The following is a 20,460-nucleotide window of genomic DNA, read 5'->3' as shown; positions in this document are numbered from 1 at the left end:
ACCACCTGGGGTTCTATATCGAAGCACCTATATCTAAGCACACGGGCCTCTAGCATTTATCCTCCATCGAAATGCGGCCGTCGCTGCCGGGATTTGATCCCGTGAACTTCGGGTCAGAAGTCAAGCACCATAACCACTATAGACAATAGCGGTGGGTTACCCGCGACGCTGGACTAGTGGTTATGGTGTCCGATTGCTGACAGCTTACTTGGGGCATCTGTCTGTCACACGATTGCAATCGCCAACTGACTTGCTTGAGGGTCTTGAAAACAGTGAGCTCAACAGTTCCCTGACTGGAACGGAGTGTCACGCTGATAGCCCGCACGTATTAGATGACCTCTAAATATTGGGCCCTCGGCGATAACTTCCATAAGGAGTGGAAATGTGCGCGGGATACGTCACTCCCGCTTGTTTCAGTGTGTGTAGAAGAGTGCAGTATACGACGAGTTTGCGTTCCTATTTACTTTACCAAGGGTCCGACTTTCGACTATTAATTACTTAGTAGGAAATATCTATGCCACATGAACTACTAACAGACAGTGTAGGAAAATTTGGACCCGGCTAACTCAACTTCTTCAGGTGGAAATGCGTAGCTCCTACTGAAATATATCAATTTGTCTATTAAAATTTAGTTTTCTGGTTGTATTGCGTCTGTTTCGTCTAACGGCTGGGGCAAATTTCATGACAATCTCATGCATTTTTTCCATGCATCTTATTGCTTTCAGTGTGCCTTTTATTAAGTATTCGCCACGCTCTGTTCCTGACTGCGACATAACTGCCGTCTTGTATATCTTGTGTTCCAACAGCCCTGTAACGGCATTCGGCCAAGAGTATGGATAAATAAAATAATAGATGAACAATAAATAGGGTTAGACGCGAGGGCGATGCAAATCTGCGTGCATGTTTGCGCACAATGTTTGCCAATGCAAGGTAGGCGAGGACAGGACATACGAAAAAAAACAACTTAACACATACGTGCATGTTACTTAAAGCATGTTTTCATGTTCTATTCCCAGCCTTTTGTTTGCGACGCTGGTGAACTGGTATGGCTAAATACTGGCTCCTCGTATTAATCCTCGCACCTACACAGGTCTCGTATGGTGTAAGTAAGTATGATTTTACCTGCATGGCGCTCTATGACAAGTGCTATTCGCATCACTGGAGTTGTAGTTGCTTTTTATCGCATAGGGGGGTTTTCAGGCAACGCGAAGCAAACGTTAAGCGCGGTGCACCAACTGCGCATCATTTGTATTAGTAATATTGAATCTGCTAGACTACCTCAAGTAGCATAATTTCGGTCATTTTAGTAAGGGAGCTCAAATATAGACATTTCTCAAAGCGCTGTAGGGCGCTCTCAAGAATTCGCGTGTTGTTAAAAAGCTACTCTAAGATGTTTGGTTAACAGATGTTACAAAGATGTTAACAAGATGCGGCACAGCCTGTTGATTTGTGAGATATGGCGGATCCACATAAGGTTCTGTAAAGTTCAAACTTATCACTCGCATTAGAGTAACAATGGTTAGGGTTCATGCAGAGGCGTCTACCACGAATGCATACCGGCCTTCGTAACATTTGCTAGGTGGTATTCGCAAGCAAGGATCTATGTGGCGTCTCCCACTTAATTTGCTACCATTGCCGGAAAGGCTGCGCGCATGCAAATGTATGTTCGCAAGTGATCGTAGTCATTATACTTAATATAGCGATAACTTGGAGTAGAATCTACGTAAAGTTCACAAGAAATGGTCCTTCGAACGTAGAAACTTTAGCAGTGTACAGTTAGTGATTACCGTTGGAAGTGCAAAAGCACATGCAGGATGCCCACCGTGAGTGCTGCGATTGAGCCTCAGATTACTGCGTTGCGTGCCCTGTTAGATAGCGTACCAAATCTGTCATTTCTCTCGTGAGGTCTACGAGTCAAGTTTGAGGTAAATGCAGTAGATCCACTGCACTCTTATTTGTTGTATATTGTTAACGAAATATACTGTGAATAGGCCACACATGCACAAAGAGACTCATGGTGGACGCGCGTGTGTGCGAGCTGACTGACATTATAGTTCGCCGACGTGTGCTAGTTATATGGTGTACATTTCAAATGTCTCTTCGGCTTTATGTACAAAGTGAACGCCACTAGGGACACTTTGAGAATTTGAGAATTTTCGCTTCATTTCCGAAATGTCGAATCTCCCAGCGGATTACTTAACACAAGTGCGGCTTTCATCGGAAGTAGAAGCACACCGCGTTTCCTAAAATTAAATAGAGGGTACTCTGGCGCTGCGATCTTTCAGCCACCATGGGAATGATGGGTAGTACACGGATTTGCCTAATCTTCGTGCTTACGGCCTCGAACGCACTTGTGGCTTTGTTTATTGCTTTGTTTTTGCGTTCGTTTTGGATAAAAGAATAGACCGTTGTGAACTTCGTGACCAGATTTGAATTGGTGAGTCTAAAAAGGACAAAGTGGTGAAGTGGAACTGTTACCTTTTGTTGAACTTTGTTTTGCGAGAAAGCGGATGCAGGCGACGCGAAGCCAACGGAGCCGAAAGAACGAAGTTGAGACAAATCCGTGTACTACCCATCATTCCCATGCTGGCTGAAGCGCCATGCGTTGCAGCTCCCATACACACTAGCGCCAGAGTTCCCTCTAGTAAGTATTTTAGGAAACCCTATGTAAGCACAGAACCACTTGCTTCTCCCGGCATTTTATGTTACACTGGGAAAATGGTTAGCATATTTGCAAGTAATTCTTGCTCCAGATTGCTTCCAGGAACAAGAATGCTGTCATGGCAGCAGTGATGTGATAGCTTCGCAAATTGCGTCAAATTACGTGAACTACGCAAAAATCTCATTATTTCCGCGAGCCTGCGTTAAGACATCGTTTTTGCTGTCTTTTGGAGAAAAAGAAGAATAAACGTGCTTGTAAGCTATATTTAAGTTGCCACTAATTTCGAGTGTTCCTTGTAGCATACTATCGGGTGCTATGTAGTCGAAGTAGTCCCTAGGCGCTACCCTGCCAAACAATTCAGAATGATTCCATACTGCGCAAACAAAGGTTTCTACGACTATTACATGATACTGTGAGATTACATGATTAAGTTCAGTAAATTATTTTCCAACTGTTGTGGGCCAACCTAGATAAATGTAATATTAGGTGCAATCACAAGCGTTTGCACGAGTCTCCTGTTTCACTCCATCACTTACGTTAGGTAGAGGCGTGTGTACTTGTATTAATCATTTTCATTTAGTCTTTCGCATACAAACTTGTATAATTTGTTGTAATACGTTTCTAAATTAGTTAATGCAGGGTGTCTAATGTTTCTGTTAAATCTGACTATAGAATTACAAGACGTTGTGAACAATTCCACGCGCTGCAATGAACCATGGGATTTTGCTGAGAAAGCATGGTGTCCCAGCATCCAGGTATTTAGGTTCTGTTTCTCGACCACAGCAACAGTTGGTTCTCAAGAACTTGCCGAAGTTAAATATCAAGCCTGCCATTACAATAGAGTTCATGCAGCACACATTACATTTCGGGCACATGAAACCAATTATCATACCCTGTATTTTACGAACCGCCCTTTAACTAGTATCCTAAAAATTATCTCCATAAACCACAACAGCAGGCACTTCACCACGCAGAGAAGCCCTATAGGTTTTATGAAAACATGCACACCATCAGAAAATTTCTGAATAGTAAACGGGATGCATGGAAAATTTACACAACTTGTGCATCCAGTACTGTAATTAAGGCATCAGTCAGTCATGTTCATTTACAAATATCAAGTGGATTCCGCGAAAATGTTGGGTGGTCTGGGGTCACGGTACTAAGAAAAACTTGCGGTTGTACCGAAAAATGAATAGCAGTAACTTAATTTCATCTTTCGGGGTATTGTATGTAAAACATCAATATACTTTGCTAAATTTACTAAATCCATTTTTTGAAACATTGCTACAACTTCTCCCACTTAAATATTTGTGTTTCAAATGTTTGCTTGATAACTTCTCCAGAAGGTTGTTATGTTGTTCCAAAGTGAGCTTTTTGCTATTCTAGAAGCTGCGTCGAAATGGTTTAGACCGATCAAATAACTGTGACAGGTTCAGCGACCAACTGAGATTTTGCGGCTCGCAATACGAACATACATACAGACTGCTGATGCAGATTTTAATTTTCAAATATATCCCGCGGCGACGAACTGATGTTCATGTTCTTGCTCATATGTATGGGTCACCAGTGTACCTTCCTGTAACTAATAGTCCGTCTCCTTTAGATCCAACGGCGCTCATGTTATTGAGAAGATTGTGGAGATACAGCTGCGAAGAACCACTTAATGAACCAGTGGGCGATTGCACCGCAACCATCAACAAGTATTTTTCAACCATACTGCGAAAATGTGCCAAAAATTTTACTGGAACGGCTGCTTGACCAGAGGAGTTTACGAAACCCGCTACGCATGCGCACTCAATTGCCACGAAGGTATGTGCTTCGAAGACTTAGTACTGTGGAGCTGTACATGACACGCCTCGTTTATTTCTTTGTGTCGCTGTCCGCATAAAAAACAACTAGTGAATTCTAGGGAGCAGTGGATGCGTTAGTTTTCCCACTGTTCCCTAGAGAGCACAGGAAGCTCGCTTGCGCGCGGAGTTCCGCAAATTTGACACATAAAGCATGAAAAATAAAACGTAGATATTCGTTTCTTTTTCAGCACATAACAGCACTTTCATCACAACTTCGACTGCAGCCAAAATCGCGTCTACCAAAGCGATATGACAAAATGTGACGTTAAAGGACCCCCGACACCAAAATTTCAAACTCGAGGCGTTTGTATTTGACTGTCCTGCGCACGTGCGCACTTCTTACCGATTATTAAGGGCGAGCGTTGCCTTTAAGGCACTTTAATTTTGTTGAAAAGCAAGCGTGAGAGTTCATCTCAGTGGGCAGCACCTGGTGATATCACCGCTATAGTAGGATGCGGATAGGGGTCAGTGTATGACGTTGAGTGAGTACAGCGAGTATTGTGGACGTCACAGAGAAGTTTCCGGCGTTCACACAAGGCCACGACTGACGCCCGACGTTGCTCCTTGTTCGCTCCCCTTCAGAGGCGTAGCCAGAAATTTTTTTCGGGGGGGGGGGGGGTTCAACCATACATTATGTATGTTCGTGCGCGCGTTTGTATGTGTGCGTGTATATATACACATGCAAAATTGAAAAATTTCGGGGGGGGGGGGGGGTTGAACCCCCCAACACCCCCCTTGGCTACGCCCCTGCTCCCCTTACTCTGAAGCAGAGGTGCTTTCAAGGTTTTTCTGGTTGCACACACCAATGGTGTTTTCAGCACCGTAAGAAGCAGTGTTTTCTTTTTTGAGGGGGCACGCACTTGACAGTATTGGCCGCTTGATCGACCTATAGGTGGCAGCACCGTCGCGGCGTTAGTATGAATACGTCGCCCGTGTGGTGCGTGGAAGTGTACGGGGCTGCTGTTTCTATATCGTCATTCTGTGCTCCGTAGCTGTAGAAAACGATTGAATTTCTGCGGGGAGCTATTGTTTGGTTCCGCAATGCCGCATATATTGCACAGAGCCAGAGATAAGCTTTCATTTCTATGCCGGCGACGCCCAACATCGCAGACACTGGCTTGTCAATGTCGGAATGGCAAGGCACTTTCTGATGGTGCGTCGCAAGCACTTCGATCACGATGGGTGGTAGCGTTCGATGACGAAAAGTGTCGATGCTCAGTCAAATACGCTAACACGTTTTTCACTCTTACTCTGCAGTCTGTGCATTCATGCTTGTTGCATAGGTAGTTTCTTAGCGCTACGTGCGTGAACGCCATTGCAGTCCGCGAATGATCCTGGGGGCTTGGCTAGGGCTGTCAGTCAGGATTCGCTTATGTTTTTGCGTACTTCCCAAGTAAATGAATCGAGTCTCCAAGTATGCAATTCGTTTTACATGCTGCGTGTGCCATCTTTGCAGTGGATGGAAAGTTTGTTCGCGCTAGCTGCGAGTCCTTTTAAGCTAGGGTCAGCGAGCCTTACTCTAGAAGAACGTGTTGTTGGGCGAGTTGGTGCTTGCTGAATGACATAATGCAGCGCTAAAAACACACACACCACAAAGTAAGGAACACAAACCGACGGGACAGGCGCTACTCACAACTTTAATGAAGAATACAAGATTGTGGCACATATATACACATCCCAATGCGCAAACGCAACGTCACAAACCATAGGGGGCGTATCATATCAAAGATTTGAAAAAATTGTGTTCCGCATTGTACAGGAAGACTGACGTCTGACTGACGCAATCATCATTCTTCTCTTTGATGTAGAAAGTCTCGAGAAGTTCACGCGCCATTTTATCATGGCTTCTGCCCAGAATCCTGATAAAGCCAAGTGCCGCCTTGTTAATTAGAAACACCCAAGCTAATTAGTATCGTACGGCGGAAACAAGATAACGAGCGAGAACACTCACACATAGTTTCACTTTCTTACCAGCAATGTGGTCGGTGGCATCGGCGCACTAGTCGGGCATACGGTGGATTTCTTGGCCCTGTCGATTGGGCCGCAACTAAAACAAGTTCAAGATTACACTCGAAAGCATTCGTTGCAGGCGTTAGTTGACCGTCACGAGGCTGTTCGTTTGACAAAGTTCCCGCCTGAAGCAGACGATCCGCATACAGGAGCAGTGGCTGCTGCAGCGCGGTTGAAAACGAAGTCCCCGCTCTGTCGTCACACGCGAGAGGGCGCCAGTCCAAGATCTCGAGGCCAATGGTCCAGTGTTTTAGGGGCGAAGCTCTTTTTAGCATCACCTGGTCGGTCGTCGCTCCGTCCAGCGTTCCCTCGCCGTCGCGTCTCCCGTATCATTCTATAGATGGCGCTGCCCCATAGAGATGTGTACAATATGGCGGTTGGGTGAATGTACGCTAGATGGCGTTTTTAGACGTGAAGCATCTTATAGCGGAGTTCAATCCGGTGGGGGGTGCGGCATGACCACCCTTGCTGCGCATGTGCAAGCCCTCTCCACACACCTCCTCTCCCTCTCCAGTCCCCTCCCCCTCTCCACTTCCAATTTCTCCTCACCCTCTCTCCTCCCCTTCTCCACTTCCCCTCTCCAATTTGCCTCTCTGCCCTCTCCTCTCCCCCTCTGAAACGCGGGCTCTAGATGCCGAAACGCTGCTTCGCATCGCCTCATGGTCCCCTTTAGCGGGAGATGGTGTGATTTTTGACCTCCAAGGTAGTGCCTGTGTGAGATTTCCTCTGTGCGTGATTAAACAATAAAAATTCACAGCGTACATGTAAAATTAAAGTGCGCTGCAAGTCGCCATGACTCTCATCGACCCTTTAGTATAAACGCGCCCGATCTCACGTCGTTGATGATGTACTGGGCAGAATTCACGGAAGATTCACACATGGCGCGTGTCATTGGTGGAAGGCAATCATTCGATTTAGTGCGGCGACATACGCTAGGGGGACCGTTGTAATAAAAATCCGCTCGCTGTTGGCGCGCTTTCACTTTCGCTCGGAGTATTCACGGTTTACCGATGATTCCCTCCGGAGCTTCGCCCCACTCTTCATCATTCACCCCGTGGATATGCTGTGGATTTTTTACAACATCCAACGAATTTTGGGTAGTAAATTGATATATGAACTTTACGATTTTTAAGTGCTTTTGCAATAACCTCCTTACGTGCTGCTGTCAAGCGCCTTTCTTGCTCACTATGGTCCTAAAAGGAGCATCGAGTTTATGGGTTTTAACGGAGAATAACATCGACAAAGTATTGACTCGCGAGTCCACAATTGCTATGGCGAGGGTCTGCCCTTCCATGGATTTACAGAGGGCCACAGCTTTACCTTTGATTCTAGTCGCAGATGGCGTAACTTCAGTAAAGTTCTTTGAAATCGATTGTGCCGTCTTTTATTGCGATAGCAATTATATGGACACTCTCGGCTGGTTTTTTGTCGTCGCCGGTGTCATGCACCGTATATATATATATATATATATATATATATATATATATATATATATATATATATATATATATATATATTGCCCCGTGTGTTTCTTATTATCACTTTTGCTGTATTCGTTTTTCGCCCACAAAGACTGTCAGCAACGCTCAACGCAAACCGCGCTTGATTGTTCGAGATGCTTGGCGATTATTGTAGATCGTTTTGTTTAGATTGCGCGCAAGACGCGAACACTCGAGCTTATTCTAGAACTTGGGCGACAACCAGCGATAAGGCTGGAATATTCGACGGCACATGTATAAATTCCGACGCACTTCACCGCTGATCAGTTGATCGACGCTCTGTTCGCCGCTATCAGTGTATTGCTGTAGTTTGACTTTCAGTTTCCCGGCCACAAGTTCGGCCAAATAAACAGTTTCATCTCGGACGTGCTGACTGCTGTCTTTGTCGACGTCACGGCCACGTGACAATATAAGCCACATAGAAAAATAATTCAGAAAAACATTCCGACACGCGGAATCGAACGGGCGATCTCAGGCTTCGCAGCGCGGAGCGTTAGACGGCTAGGCCACGAAGAGTACCGTCTTTCAGCCTGCTAACGGCGAGCTATTTATATACACCATTTACTTCAGCATGCTTTCTTGGTCACCACCGAGATGGTGCGAACTGCGCGCGTGGCGCGCTTTAAAGGTCGTCGCCCCGCTCCTGCGAACGCCGTTGCTCTTCGCCCTACAGGGCATGGTCGCCTTCGTGCGCTTATCTCGAGGAAAGAAAGGGGCGGGTGGGGGGTTGTATGTCTTGTGCTTTCCCCGCGATGTCCGCGCTGAAGTCACAGAGCGTACCAAGGTCACTTCGCTCGCTGCAGCGGCCGCGTTTGCGAAAGGAGCGTGCTGTTCAAACAGAAATAAGTAACAACTGTGACAGTTAGTTCGCGCTCGTCCTCTGTGTACCTGTTCGTTCGTTTCGTGCGTCCTGCTTTATGTTTGAGCAGTGAGATTCAAGTGTCGAGCTGTGACGCATGATAGTTCGCGCTCGTCCTGTGTGTGTTCTTTTCGTGCGTCTTTTGGGCTCGAGCGACGCGCTGGCAATTTCGAGCTGCTTTCGGTTCTTCGCGTTACATTCCTATTTGTTGCTATCGCATTCATTGCGTCGCTGTTGCGGCGAAATTGTGAGTTATTTTGTAAAGGCCAGATGAGATGACCACAAAGCTTCCCTCTTTATCGGCTTGAAGAGACAGCGTGGTCCTTGCAGAAAGCTGTCTGTCATGAATTTCCCTCTTGAGGCGGGTTTCTTAAGCGCGGTTTTTGCCAAGCTATATCCAACCCTTCGAGAATGCATCTTTCTTCGTCCTCTTTTTCAGCTTTATCTGCGACGCGGCGGTTAATTGCCAATAGCTCGTGTATTGGGACGCGAGGTTCAAAGCTGTACTTCGGCCCTTTTGCAGGATATCTTTAGGTAGGATGGCGTCTCCTAGCACCAGCGCTTCACGTCTAGCTCCGCTTCCTTAGGGGGCTTTTTGGCACTCTGCAGGGCTTGCTTGGTCATACAACTCCGTAACATCTCGGTAGGCTGGGCTGCTTGTCGTCGAAGAGATCCTAGCTCCTTCTTAGCAAACGATTCCTCACCTTCACTTCAGCACACAAAGCTTATAACCAGTCTTGTGGTAGTCTCACTTGTCATAACTCAGTTCTTAATACGTTTCTAACACATCTTGCGTGTCCTAACGAAGGTAGAACAATTCCAAACAAAACACTAACTTCAACCGGAACAAGTCCTTTCTTGAGACAGAAGCCGATAAACCTTGCTCTGCAGGTAGTGAAGGCGATGGCGCTCACGATCCCCAAAGCGCTTTATCAAGCAAAGGGATGATATGTGTGTCAGCACCACTTCTGTTTCCTTACACGCAAGCGAATACAGATTACTAGATTGGCAATTATAAGCACTTGGCATTTTTTTTATCTTCTGCTTTGAATGCGCATGCTCCCAGGATCTTTCGCCTCGTGTGCGGCGTATGTCTATTTTCAATAAATTCACTTGGAGTACAGCGCCCGTCCCGTCATGTCTTTCTCTGTGCTTGTGTTTAAAGTTTAGCGCTGAATTCTTTTAAACAAAAATATGGATCACCTGTCTAGCCCCACAACGTGTTTTGTGAACGCGTTTCGGTTGTGCTTTTTCAATGTTATTGATATCTTTGAATATTAAAATTTAGTATGTGCGTATCTGTGTCTGTCTGTTTGTGTTTCGGAAAGAAGTCGCGACGCAGAATGCGAGGACAGGATGTCCATAGGGACACTTCAGAGTGATGAGAGCAGTGAGTGACGACTGCACAAGTCGAAGTACCACGTGTGTGATAACGCGCACGACATATTAAGGCCCGTGGAATATACCTTAAGAGTGTTATGGTTGTGTAAATGGCGCCATCATTTCTTCGCAATTATGCAGGTGAAAGCGCCGCCTACTGCGCATTGCCGCATCCTGACGAATGCGTCGAACCGAAGGCTCAGCGCTGGGGACGCCATCACTACGCAATTGATGTGTTTTATTATGACATTGAAGATAGGAAATGCAAGCCATTCAAGTACTGTGGGGAACCACAACCACCAGAATCCAATATGTTCACAAGCATGTCAATGTGCATCATGGAATGCGAGTAAGTTTTTTTTATTTTATTAAGATGAATGGTAAATTGCAAACGATTGCATCATGACTAGTAAGGGTTATACATGTGAAAATATTCATACCTAATAATTGTTATACGCTAGATAAGGGAATATAACGGGCGTTTTAGACAACTACAGATTTAACAAATATTGCTATGGCAGTAAGGCAGGTGTTCTCGGCGCACGCGAACTATATGTCCAGGCGTAAACACCTCTGCGAAAGCAACCTTGAAAATCACCAATTAACAAAATTCTTGTTAATATTTATTATTAACTTGTGGACAGTTTTCTTATATTAAAAGGCTGTAGGTCTTCACAGTTTATAGCGTACCCTTTTTTTTAGGAATCCAAAAGTTCTCACGTTATTTGAGGGACCTATAGAGTTACGTGCATACTGGCGGAAAGCATGCCGCGACGGCGTCGCGCCCGTCGGCGCCTCGGCTCGGCAAGCAGCGGCACGCCGCCCACATCGCCGGCGCGAGAGTCACGACACAAGAGTGGAGAAGTCGAGGCACGCACCAGGGTTGCCGTTGGGTAGATTTGAAAAGGAGCCAGAATTCAAGCTAAAAGTAGCCAAAGTAGCCAGGTCTTTTAATGTTATCGCCAAACTTGTAGCCAAATGGCAGAAAAGCGGTATTATGAAAAGAGGTTTTATCATTGAAAAATATATAATACCATTTTGTGTCAGCAATAAAATAGCATACGAGCACAGTTATTTTCTCCTTCATGCTTGGTCTTCAAGCTGTAAGCAAGTTGCAAATAAATGAACATATTATAAGTTCCGTGCACCTGTATACGTTTTATATAGAATAGATATAGTAATTGCCAGAGAGACAGTAAGATTGAAACATTCCAGCCAACCAGTCAGTAGGAATACTAATAGTAGAAGAAGGTTGTGCTTGAAGTCTGCGACTTCAAGCACGAGCAGCTTCAAGTAGCGATATCCGCTTCAAGATGACCGGTCCAGCTTCATTTTATAGCGGATCTCTGTGTCTGTCAAGTTCACCCGAAAACACGCGCCGTGCATCAGCACTACAAAACTGGCTCGTAGCGACAGCATCGATGGCGGGTGGCGTGAACAGCGTGCTAGGCACGCGTTTGCCAATATGCGCGCAACTTTGTCAGTTTGATCTTAGCCAAAAGGCGTACTTAAATTTCATCTTTAATTTATTTGTTATATTTCCAATTTCTTAATTTTTATTTCAATTCATAAAACCACCGAATTCATGGCCTATCCCCCATAGTGGGTGTGAGACACTGACTGGGCGAACAAGAACTTCATCATTCCGTCTCGGCAGGCGCACCGCGCGTTGCGTTCAGGTGCCTCGATGAGCACCGGACTCATGGCGGGGTTAGGACACGCGCTTACACTGGCTGAGACGTCAGAAAATCTTGGAAACAAAGGGTAGTCGTCAGGCTTGCTTGGTACTTTATCTGCAGATAATGAGAAAAATGGCCACTGAATGCGCTAAAATAGAGGTTCAAAGTAGCCAGAAAGTAGCCATGGCGCCAACCTGAAATTTTTGTCGCCAGACTGGGTCGTAAAGTAGCCAATTTGGCGCAAAGTAGCCACCAACGGCAACCCTGGCACGCACGCCCACCGGCTCGCTGCCAACTCGTGGCTTCTCCCCGACAGACGGAGATCGGTGACGCGGGTCAGGAGAGCAATGCCTGGTTTCAATGATGACGCCCGTGTGCGGAGGAAAAGCAGGCGCTCATTGGTGGTTTGCTTGCGCGGCAGCCGGGGGCAGCGGCGAAAATATGAGGGAGCGATTCGCTCGGCTGGAAAGACACGTTGACGCTCCACGGGAGAAAGAGAGAAAAGTGGCGTGTCGCGAGGGGTCAGCGGCGCGCGCGAGAAAGCCTCGCGGCCAGTGTGTTCAACCTTAACCGTATCTCCAGGCGTTAACGCAACCGTGCGCGTCGGCCTCACAGGGAAGGCGGCTTTTCGTTACCTTAGACCGGAACTAACTGTTACGAGGAAGCGAAGAAACTCGAATCAAGGCACGTCGCAGCAGTAACTTGTCCGGAAAAACCTTGTTTCGTCTGAAATATACACTTATACCCTTCTTACACAGGCAAGTTAACCGAAGTTACGACCAACCACGGTTAACCGCGTTGAACCACGGTTAGCGCCAACCACGGTTCGCCGATGTTACACGGCGCACAAGCGACCTCGGTTAAAGCGGACTTGCTTTGGCGTGAATGGCTCTGCGTCTGGCGGCACTCCGGCGTTCAACTCGGCTGTTATTGCCGCGTCCACTTTCGCATTCCTTGAGGTGCTCCGCAGATGACGCTAATTGTTTTCCCAAAGCTTAATCAGGCTTTCTATGGTTCGTGCAGTCCAATTCGTTTTTCACGAACGCTCGCGGCGTACACACGTCCTCCATGGAGGCCGCCATTTTCTCGGTTAGCCGCCAAACCGAGGTCGCCAAGCTCGGTTTCGTACAACCGCGGTTAGCGGCATAACCGCGGTTTCGCATACCGTGTAACATAAGCGAACCGCGGTTACGCGTAACCGCGGTTACACTAATCGAGGTTTAGGCTGTCCGTGTAACAAGGGTATTACACCGCTTACTCTTCGCGTGTGATCGTTGAAGAACACCAGACGGTCGAAATTTCCGGAGCCCTCGACTACGGCGTGCCTCATAATCATATCGTGGTTTTGGCACGTAAAACGCGCATTATTCTTATTATCTTCGCGTGTGATCTGTGGTGCGTATCTTTTTGCATCTTACGCTGTAAATATTGTCAAAGCCCTCTTTCGCTTGTTGCACTATACGTTGTTGCGTATTTGGCGGTAGAACGACCACCCGTAGTCGTGGAACGTATGCGGCCAACACGGAGGCCACAGTACAAGTCCCGTTTCTTCTGGCGCTTCCCATCCAAGTATGTTCGTACTAAACACACACAACAAAATGAAAAAAATGCGGGTAGACTGCACTAACTCGCGTAAAGCACGGCACAGTGAAGCTGGTAAATTCTAAAGTCCTTAGGCTAACGTCGGGTGCTGCTATGTTGTTACTCGTTGTTAGGTTTTGCTGTGTTGTAAGTAGGTTTTGACTGAGGATCGACCATCTTATCTGTGCCAAGGATTGTGCGACTTAGTGCAATCTTCCCGCCTTTTTTTGTGTCTGTTTACTTCTCTTTTTCTTTGTATTCCTCTTTCTATCCTTCTTTCTCTTTCTTTCCTTTCTTTGTCTCACCTTTCTTTTTTTTTACTGTTTCCTTTTTTTTCCTTTTCTCTCTCTTTTTTTTCTTCCTTTATACCACCCCCACGCTCTCTCCTTCATTCCCATCCCCCGCGAGTGTTTCGGTTAAAGTGTCCTCACTGAGAGACAGTTATCGTGCACTCCTCCCCGCGTTCCTACCTTCTTCCTCGTTCTTTCCTGTTTAATGAAATAAAGAATCACTCACTATCTCTCTATTTCTCGCTTGCGTCCTCGTTCTGTCTTTCTTTCTCCCTATTTATATTTCTCTTTCTTTGATTCTCTCTATTTCTCTATACAAGGCTATGCAATGTTCCCTCATCGAGCCCGGATAGCCTGGTGGTTAGGACGCTTGCCTTCGGATATATCGGGTGCGCGGGTTCGAATCCCGCCGCCTTGTGAGGAATTATTTTCGCCAGGATTTTCTCTCTTTCTCTTTCTTACTGGCTGTCTCGCTTTCTTCTACCCCCTTGCTATACGGCGGGCAACATTGCCGCAATTCGCCCAATTTCTGTGGGCCCATGATGCGGCGGTGAGGCTAGGCCTCCCCGTCCCCACGTGGGAGCGGCCCGCGGCGTTGCTCTAAGAGTAGCGTTTCTCAGGACCCAATAAAGTTCTATGTCTGTCTGTCTGTGGACATACCCGCTCGTGATGACGATACTTTTTGGGCCACGACATTACGCCGAGCTAGAATAGCTGCGCTGTCAAAAGTATGTAGCCGGAATTCAGCGGGTAATGTGCCCCTATAATGTAGTTACTGTGTTGTTCTTGGTGTAGTTGCACATCCCGCGCTAAATCCTGCGCTAATGACGTTCTTGTGCATGCCGTGGTGTAGTTAAAAATTCTGCGCTTAGTGCAGCTTCACAACCGTGAAATCTCAGAAAGTGCGTAGCGGGTCCAACCCAGCGATTTCCCTTGACAATGGCACACTTGCCACCGCCTCGGCAATCGCGCGCTTATGGAGGTAGTGGCGCCCTCTCTTGCGCGGCGCGGGTCCGAGGTGGATGCTCGAGAAGCGTTTTTCACGATTTTAGGTAAATTAGAGCGACTAATTCTTCGTTATTTCAATAGTTTATATTGTTTTATACCTTCTTAGTTTATTTTCCACTATTTTTGAGCATTGTTAGCCTTGTTTTAGGCCTGTATTTATTACTGCGTGACCATGCGACACGATAATGTGGATGGACGACAAGCCGGGTTCGTAAAGTGCTACGCACTTTACTATTATTTGAGCAGGCATTCGTTTTGCGTGAGTACATGAGTAAACCGAGTTCTCTATAATAGGCGCAGTGTGACTAGACTAATTCGTCATGACGACAGCCTACCTGCTGCCGGCAAAATACGTATAATGAAAGGTTCGAATTAGTGTTGGTTCACCTACACAGTTTGTTCATCTTTTACTTTTGGCATGTAGTTCAAATGACGTGAAGCAATTATAGGCTTCTTCCTCTTCATGGAAATGTATGTAGCCAGTGTGAAGCTTTTTGGGCCTTTGCTTGTAATATTGTCACTGAAATACATGTAATGGGCTCACTGAGGCTAAGAGAAACATGGATTGTGAGAGGTTGCAAGAAGAAACATAAAGAGAAGTTCATCGATTGTGCTGAATCTGTCGTGTATAGCTTGCCTAATTCATGTGGTAAAACCTATGTAGGACAAAGCGGGAGGTGTGTAAATGATCGCCTCAGGGAATATTGTCGGAATGTTAGGGAGAAGTGCGGAGGGTTCTTGGATGTTCACTGCAGAAGGTGTGATGGCTGTGATGATCCTGGTGTTTCCAGTGCTGACCGTAATGCAGATCACAGTGTGGAAAAGAAGTGCTTACCAATGTTTAATAAATGCACAATCGTAACCAGAAACAAAAGTAAACTCGTGCGGGAGGTACTTGAGGCGGGAAAGATAGATAGTCTAGGAGATACATGTGTGGCCAAGCCGTCGATTGCACTATCTTTCAAAGAAATGCGTTACCTGCGACGTCATTGATGGTGTCATATTTTATGCCTGCTGCGCCGGCGTCATGTAAGGTCACGTGTGTCCTTATATATTCTGTTCCCCTAGCTTCAATAAAGTATTGAAAGTTAGCGCCTGTGTGTCATACGTGTTCTTTGTCCTCGTCTGTATGTGCGCTTAGAATTTATTGGTCAGGATAAGGGCGCCGCGAAATAGAGCAATAAAAAAAACACGGAGCACTTCGAAAGAATCGGATTTTTTTTTCGAGGGGCTCGTTTCTTAGTTAGATACAACCAAATGAATCCGACAGACAACCAGGCCTCAGAAATCACAGGGGCCATTGATCGTTGCCTATAACGGTGGTTTTACGTCATCACTAATGATGACGTAAATTCCTTTGCTACAGCTAAAGGCACCAAATGGTCCTTATGCTTTCCATGACCTTGCTGTCTGTCGGATTCATATGACAGATCACTAAGATGTTACAATATGTATATGAGGTAGCGCGTCCTAGTCGCTGGCCTGGTATTGTACCAAATGTTTGCACCACTGATGAGACTGGTGCCAATATTATAGCCATGCGCGACACAGATTTGTGACTACGGTCGGCACTTTTCGCCGACGTTATTAACATAGCTTAGCCTTCAGTTTTGCACTTAACAAAATTATGTTTTAATTAGACATACTATTCCCACTAACGTACTGGCGACAGTTCGAACGCGAGCCATAATCATCACTCTCACTGTCATAGTCCTAACGATTACATAGCGAGAGTAATCACTAAGACTGGATTTTACGCAAATGCCTATCCTTGCATTCCTATCGCGCCACTTTGATATATGAGCATAAATTAGAGTTTAAGAAGAGCTTTTTAGTGTTTTTAATGTTCCTATAAATGCTTATTTTGACGTTTGTGCTTAAATGCTTACAAATGCCTATGTTCAAAATTAGCGCTTCTGCGAACACTGTTTAGCCTTAAGTTTCACTTTCAAATGCAGTTCGAGACCGTTATTCATGTTACCGGGCAACATTGACTGCTCGAACCTGTTTGCAGTTTAACCTAGTCCTATAGTTCAGCCAAATTCCGTAAAACAACAGCAGCAGTGACGTGGGACACGCCGGCAAGCATACGCCGCCGCACTGACATGGCGTGAGCGGTTGGCGGGGAGTCGTCAGCGGAAACGAGAGTGAAAAGCAAATAGAAAAATCCACGGGCTTTTGTTTTGTTTTTAATTTACTTTGTAAAGTGTTCAGTGCAGTAGCATAGCCAGAATTTTTATTCGCAGGGAGGAGGAGGGGGGGCTTCAATCATACTTTATATATGTTCGTGCGTGCGTTTGTATGTGCGCATGTGTATACACATGCAAAACTGAAAAGTTTTTGGTGGGGGGGGGGGAATTGCTGAATCCTCCGAAGCCCCCTTTCCCTGCCTGGCTACGCCAGTTGTTCACTGGCAGCGGAGAAATTGGCTCTACGCAATTCGACCCAGCCAATAGGAGGCATCCCTACCTTCAGGTCTTTTACCGATATTATGGTCTTTTACCGAACAGTGCCACCATGGCATTGAGCCGTGGTGGCACTGCGGCATGTCCGTGTTCCTTCCTCTTGAGATACCGTTCTTTTACGCACCGCCGATCTCAGATGAGTATACCTTATGTCCGCGTGGAAAACCTAATAAACATGAATCGACAAGGTAAAGTTTGGGGGGGGGGGGTGTGGACACAGACGTTATACCACATGGTCGCTCTGTTTATCTTACCGTTTTAGATGCGTAGCAGCTCTTTGACTAGCCTGTGTAACGCTGTCCGTCCGTACAAACGCGAGGCAACGCGCTTCCCTCGGCGCAGGTGTTGGAGCGGTGCCAAGTAGGTCACGCCGCAGCTGGGCGTTGACGTCACGCACCCCTCGCACGCTTCCTTCGCAGGTTGGCGCGTACGTCACTCTTTCCCTCACCCGCTGGAGCGCCGCAGCTGCCGGCTCCGACGCCCGCTCGCCTCCCGTGTCCGCGTTTCAAACAAACGTTTACACCAGTAAACGCTACACCGAGTTTCGCTTCAAACGAATCTTCCAGCGCTCACCGCAGCACCCGCGTTAGCGCCGTTCAACCCGTGACGCCACCCGTGCGCAACGCTGCTTCTTCGCATCCCATCAGCGTTCCCTTCTGGGAGATGGTCCAATTTTTTTTTTCAATAAACTTTAGTTGTGAAGACTGCGCCTGTCCCAAGCCTCTTCATCTATCCTGCAAACATCATGAAACGCACATATTTACAAGTATGGATCCCAACCAACTCGTTAAAGCTTCTGTTCTAACACAGCTTCTACTTTTCCGAGAGGTTAAATTCTCTACTGAGCAGTGAGCTTACAGCAAATGGTAATGTACCCATTATCTCTTTCTGGTTGTTGAACATATTTTCGCACTCGCAGGTTTAAATTGGTTGCCTCATGAAATATATTTTTATTTAGCAGTTTAAGTGAAAAAAGAAAAGTGACGATTCGCTTTCCTTACGGAATTATTCCACATGTAGTGTGTTCTTGCATGTTGCAATCATGAATTATCGGCGGAAGAACCAGGTGTGGCCAGAGAACGTCATTACTGACAGTGATATTATCGCTGACCAAACTTACAGAGCCAGTGTGTAATGCGGCTGCAAGAAAGCTTAAAATCAAACGCTGTACAAAAACGTAATAGATATATAGATATGACAGGGCATCTTAGAGTGCTCTATGGGTGCTGATGTAACATATGCGGCCATGGTGCTAAAAAGGGAGAATATGAAAACAGCACGACTGCCTCATGAAACTCCTTGAATATTCCGACATTCAAATACTCCTAGTTGGAGCGCAACAAACTTAAATTGCTTTTTTTGACTGACTGCTTGGTCCAAGAAAGTATCAAACGGTTGTCTAAATTAACGTTTTCTTATGTTCTTTCAGAGGATTTCCATTCAGCAAAGCTGAATAGCACCTGCAGTACACATATTCAGCAACAACCCTAAAGAATTTCAGCTGTGAAACCACGCACCATGTATTATATATGCATAGCGGGTGTACTGAAAAACTGCTCTTGTGGCGCAGCACAGTGAACATTCTGACACCTCTGCATCTTTTGGACATTGTGGACGACGACGTGTCTTCTGTATTGGACACAGACCACACCACGCCTTTTAAGCAAACGATTACACGACACTCGGCTGGTCACATCAATCACAAAAGCTACCAGAAAGAAGTCATTTTTCACCTACCCAAGTTTTTTGTGTTCCCCTATATTTCTCTCTTTCTTTACTCTTCCTTCCATCTTCCCCATCACTTCCCCCTGTGCAGGGTAGCATACCGGTTATGCCAAACTGGTTAACATGCCTGTCTCATCTCTCTCGTTTTCTTCTTCAAAAGGCACCATGGGAAAGACATTGTGACAACTGCGCACTACGGGTGCGGAGACTGAGGAAACAGTGGATCTGTTGGCGTTCCCCTCCTCCTTTCTCTCCTCCTCACTCCCACTTCCCTCTCCCACCCCTTGCTATACTGTAGTATACAAAGCTTAAAAGAATAGACTGCTGGGCGACCTGGTAATTCATGATGAATGAGAATAGCGCGAAAAAGTGCGCTGTTAGTATGCGCTTGTGCTGTAGCCTTCTTCGTCTTGTCTTACGTTTTTTCGCTATATTTTCATTCATATTCAAAGCTATGGTTTGCTTCACTCTTTCCCTTTCTCCTTCAAACCCTCTCTTCTCTTTCCCACTCCCTTGCATAGTATCTCTTGGCGACACGCATTATGATCGAGGAGTTTATAAATGCGGAGTTTATAAGTGCTGTTATGAGACGCCTTTCCACTTAGCATTAACTAAAGGAGATGTGGAACGTAGACTTGTAAAAATTTGTAGCTTTTTCGTCGAGTTTAGTTTCAGTAGTACCAGTGTTATTTCATGCCTTGATTCATGCCTTAATTTGTACTACTTTACATTACCATGTTTTCTTTGTATGCGGACTTCTTGCGATTTTTCGATAGCTTTTTTCTTTATTTTTCGTGTTTTGTTGCAATATTTCTGTTGTGAACATAACCTAAGAGCATTGTAACTACCCCCCCCCCCCCGCCATGCAAGGCTAGCATAGGCCCTGGGGCTATAGAAATAAATAAATAAACTCTCTTCAACGGGCTTGTCAATATCGAAGCTTATAGGAAAGGAGCCAGACTTCTCAAACGTTGCGCATGAGCGAGCACATAAAGCACTGTACCTCAGTTGTTGGGCATGGATATATTTGAGGTACTCTGAGCAGTAGGCATGTGTCAATTTTATACAAGGAACAAAAGTTCTTAAAAACAAAACTTTGGGAAAACGATGCCTTCAGGCACACGGGCACCAATCAATTGGAGCAGGATTTCCGTAATTATTTTCTGAAAAATGATGCCGCAGGTTATGTGCCGTCATCAATTCAAGACTTCGGTCACTAGAGCGCTGTAATTTTTGCACAAGGGTGTTTCCTAAAAAACATGGCTGATCCCCCTGTCATAGGAATTGGTATAACACGAAAGTGAAACATGTCTTCACAGACCGAGTTGAGCATCTTTTGTGCATTGTTTCGGCACAAGGGCGAAGGAATTAATGCTGTAGCAACAAATTGCAATGTCACGCGAAGAACGGCAAGCAGCTCGGAGCTTGCGACGCGCTGCTCAAGCAGAAAGG

The 20,460-nt window shown here is 46.0% G+C and overlaps 1 long non-coding RNA gene across 2 annotated transcripts; it reads left to right on the top strand.

The window, feature by feature from the left end:
- Positions 1-1,074: 1,074 nt before the first annotated feature.
- On the top strand, positions 1,075-19,766 carry LOC119374018 (uncharacterized). Of its 2 annotated transcripts, none has more exons than XR_005180062.2 (4): positions 1,075-1,102; positions 4,266-4,471; positions 10,402-10,609; positions 18,713-19,766. It is a non-coding gene; the product is annotated as an uncharacterized LOC119374018 (long non-coding RNA). The 2 variants fall into 2 exon arrangements; XR_005180064.1 differs by lacking the exon at positions 1,075-1,102 and adding an exon at positions 3,332-3,417.
- Positions 19,767-20,460: the final 694 nt, after the last annotated feature.

The sequence above is a fragment of the Rhipicephalus sanguineus genome, chromosome 11 (assembly GCF_013339695.2).
Source record: "Rhipicephalus sanguineus isolate Rsan-2018 chromosome 11, BIME_Rsan_1.4, whole genome shotgun sequence".
Classification (NCBI taxonomy): domain Eukaryota; kingdom Metazoa; phylum Arthropoda; class Arachnida; order Ixodida; family Ixodidae; genus Rhipicephalus; species Rhipicephalus sanguineus.
Note: the sequence above shows the minus strand (reverse complement) of the source record. Positions and strands in the feature narration are given on the sequence as shown.